This window comes from Equus quagga, unplaced genomic scaffold (genome assembly GCF_021613505.1).
Source record: "Equus quagga isolate Etosha38 unplaced genomic scaffold, UCLA_HA_Equagga_1.0 171876_RagTag, whole genome shotgun sequence".
NCBI lineage: Eukaryota > Metazoa > Chordata > Mammalia > Perissodactyla > Equidae > Equus > Equus quagga.
This window is the reverse complement of record NW_025797410.1, coordinates 1-4059: the sequence shown is the minus strand read 5'-3', so window position 1 is coordinate 4059 and position 4059 is coordinate 1. Positions and strand designations below refer to the sequence as shown.

The window sequence follows — 4059 nt, the reverse complement described above, 5'->3', positions numbered from 1 at the left end:
TTATTGCTTAAACCACCGAGGCTGTGGTGCTTTGTTATGACAGACCCAGGGGACTAATGCCTGGTAGGTGTGACCAGAAGAATCACTCAGCTGAGCCCAGCTCCTCTTGCCCACCATGGAATCACGAGCTCACTCAAGAGCAAGGTGTTTTAAGCCTGTATATTCTAAGGGTGGGGTCTCACAGAATAAGGTGAATTCCTGATTGAATGTCCCTCCTTTTCTCCCCCTGCACACACATCTGCCATATACGGAGACACCACAGTCACCTTCCCATAATTAGGGATCTTGAATCCCCTCTTCCAGCACACACCTGAAACTCCAACATTTCCATGTAAAAGCATCTCCCATCTCAGGCACGCCAGGCCTCCCCACTCCTAGGCCCGCCTTGCACGCCTCAGTTCCCTCTCTGCTTCCACACACACGTCTCTCCCAGACACCGTCACATGTAATAATCACTTTTTTCAAATACAGCACAGGTCATTTCTTTACTTTTGGGAAATAATACCACAGCACTTTCAGAGTTACAGTCAGGCCTTTATTTCATTCTCCGGGCTCCTTGTCCTCCCATGTTCTTCAGCTCATTCCTGGCGCAGACAGCATTTCTTTATCCCAAACCAACAGGTGCCAAGACGGTCATGATTTTCTGGGCAGTAAAACCATTTACACTCGGCCTCTCTTTTATTGCACTCCTTCTCTGAGTCTACAACCTGGACCTGGGCTGTGGAGAGGAAAATCTTTGAGTCACACAGTCAGGAGCAACATTCCCTGTGAATTCGGGGTCATGACATGTGCACCGCAGAGCCGGCAGGAGAGGCTCCTTCTGCAGGCGCCTCCCTCAGAAACCCTACGGAGCCCCCGCTCCTTCTGTTCTGCTGCCACTGCTGCGTTGGTTCCTGGCAAGCAGGACAGCCTCTGCTCTAAAGAGGGCAGGTACTGAAGTGTCTGCCCTGAATGCTGACTCAAGGCTCCCCTGCCTGCCCCCCAGCGTCCAGCCCCTGCTCAAGATGCTCAAGGGGACTCTGTGCAGCCTCATGCAGCCTGATGAAGACCAACCCACAAAGCACACCCCTACATGCCCTGGGCACAAAAGGGCAGGAGAGATTGGGCCAGAGGAACTGGGCAGAAAGAGCAGACAGGGGTCAAGGGCCTTCCGTCCTGCCATGTTTTGTGCAGCAACCAGGCCTCAGGAGGGGCTGGCATGTGGGCCTGTCACCGTGGGCTGTCAGACAGAGGCCACAAAAAGTAAAAAGGCAGGAATCACAGAGGGGGAACACACCTGGCATGTCTCTGCTGCTCTGCGAGGCCCTGCCTAAGTTCTCCCTTGTTTGCCCTCAACCAGACTCTGTATGATTCTGGGGTTTGTCTTCCTTTTCAGGAGAAGACAAAGTTGAGTCTGAGGACAGCTCGGTGACTTGTCTAAGTACACACTGCGAGTCACCATTGGAGCTGAGAAACACACAATGGTATTTTGGCTCCTGGGTTCAGCTCTCTCTTATATCCTGGGCTCTCTCCCTGGCACGGAAGTTGGACAGCAAATGAGCCCTGGGGCCGGCACCTCCTACGTGGTCATTATCCCCTTGGCCTGTTCCAAAGCCAGCCACACCTGCCAGCCTGAAAGCCTGGCCTGGCCTAGTGGTGTTGTCTCTAGCTACTCACTGGGTCCATGTCAGGGAAATGACTCCATCCTTAACCTGAGAGATACTGAGGACCATGTTTCAGTCCATTAAGATCAAGCTAAGAATCTCCCCTGAGACATTCATTCTTTGGTTGATGCTCTCCATGATGCTCAGATTTATTACTTATTTCCAGATCCTGAGCCACTCCCCAATACGGTCTGGTCCCCATTCCCTGGGCATGAGACCCCGAAACCCCACACCAGCCTGGTTTCAGAGCTCACCTGTGGCAAAGTGAGGAAAAAGGATGAAGCAGGTCAGGAGCACGAAGCAGAGGCCCCGCATGGTAAACGCCAGCTGGATGCTGGGTGGTGGGAAGAGATGGAGGATCTGCTCTGAGACTGGGACCCAGTGAGGCTGCTGCAAGTGGGGAGAGCCACTGTTTATATGGCTCCTTGGTGATTGCACAACATTTGATTCTGGAAGCTTGTCTGCTATGATCCTGATTACAACACAACTATTGATGTCTGTATCTGGGACGCTGTCCTTTACCCAACCCCCCTCTCTCAGACACACTGTTCAGGTGGGAATGACCTCACTTCCCGCTCCGGCGTCGGATGCTTGACCCACACACCTGACCTCAGAGAGTGTTCGAGGTTGTACCCCTACCCAAGGCCCCAGCAACTAGAGGGGAGATTCCATTCACCAAAATGATGATCGGGTTGAGGGGAAGGTGGTTGTGGTGGAAACTTCCATGACTGTGAAGCTCAGTATGTTTGTTCAGTCGTTGGAGAAATAAAAGCTCTTATTGTCTTGAAAGGTACAAAAACAATGTTGCCCCAGGATTGCAGCAGCCCTCTCACTTTTGTAAAGAAGGGGATCTGGGCATAAATCAGACACTGGTGAAAATATCCTGGGTTCTTGCGAACTTGGTCCACAATGGGTCCAAGGACCCCTAAGCCTGACCTTCTGGATTGCTCCAACTGTGGCCCTTGTTTATTTCTTCCAGCTTGAGCTGAGTTCTTGGTTATATACAATTGCAAATGTGTTGGCTGACACATGAGATTTGAGGCTTCAAGGCAGACAAAGCCCAGTCATGATGGGGGGCTCAGCATGGTTGGTGGGGGACCCTAGGAACAGAGTTGCACTTTTGTAGTAGTCAGGTAAAGCAGTGCTTTCACATCTGATACGGGGGGAGTGTTCTGGATTCCTGTTAGATATCGCGGGACCCCTGGAGATGCTTGGGGGAGGTATTTGCAGCCATAGCTTTGCTGTGCAGTCTTCATGCACATTCTCATGGGCCTCCTCTGCTGTTCATGCCTGCAGCAGAAGCAGGTGTGGCATGTCACAGTGGTCATGAGAAGGATAAGTGCACAAGTGATCTGTCACGATTTTCTCCCATAACAGCAAGTCCTGACAAGATGGACCCTCTTGTTGAAGTAGTGAAGTCTCTTCTTTCTCAGTGAAAATAAAGACAAACATAAGCTGTTTGCTAGTTGCTTTTTAACCACAACAAATTCGGAAGGAGCATGCCCTGTATGAAACAACGTGACAAAGGTTCAAAGATCGAGGTTGCTCCCTCAGGCGAGGCAGAAGACTCCAGTCCCTGGTATTTGGAATATAGGCTGCAGTCCTTGTTTTTGGATGGATCAGTGGGTGTGTGGCACATCCTTGCTTTTACCCAGATTTGAACAGCAGAATGGTCACTGGCCCAAGCAGATGTAGATGAAGTGTGTGGGTTCCTGTGTCACATAACCTGAAGGTCCTCCCCACAAGGCAGTGCCAGGTGCGGTTGTACTTCTCGTCAACCTCCTTCTCCATAGGGCCACAATGTGCTCCTCTGTGTTGTGTTTCTCCAGCGCCTGGTGGGGGTTAGAGCTGGATTCCTTTCCTGAGGCCGCTGTCACAAATGACAAAAACCTGGTGGATTCAAAGAACAGAAATTGATTCTCTCAGAGCTGAGGAGGCCAGAACTCTGAGATCAGTGTCCCTGGGCCGAAGTTGCAGTGTTGGCTGGGCCACGCTCCCTTCGAGGCTCTAGGGAGAGTCTGTCCTTACCATCTTGTAGCGTATGGTGGCTGCTGGTACCCCTCGACTTTCAGCCGCATCCCTCCAGTCACGGCCTCTGTGGACCCGGTGCCTCCTGCTCTTCTGTGGGTTCTGATTTCCCTCTGTATATCTGTCTTATGACTTGTGCTGGTGTTTAGGGCACATTGGAAAAGTCCAGGATAATCTCCCATCTCAAAACCCTTAACTTAATCACATCTGCCATGACCTTTTTACCAAATAGGGCCGTTCACAGGTTCTAGAGCTGACAGCTGATGCCCTGGCATCATTGTTCAGCCTTCCACAGGGGCTTTCAGATGTCTCCAGTTTCTTCACAAAGGACCAAGGAAAGAAAGGCTCAAGCTTCATGGTCACAGCACGGCATGAGCCTTATGTGGTG

General features: G+C 51.3%; 1 long non-coding RNA gene across 1 annotated transcript; it reads right to left on the bottom strand.

Annotated features, from left to right (window-relative positions):
• Positions 1–513: 513 nt before the first annotated feature.
• On the bottom strand, positions 514–3639 carry LOC124233245 (uncharacterized). The gene is made up of 2 exons (XR_006887010.1): positions 1898–3639; positions 514–718 (listed from the first exon to the last, which is right to left on the bottom strand). It is a non-coding gene; the product is annotated as an uncharacterized LOC124233245 (long non-coding RNA).
• Positions 3640–4059: the final 420 nt, after the last annotated feature.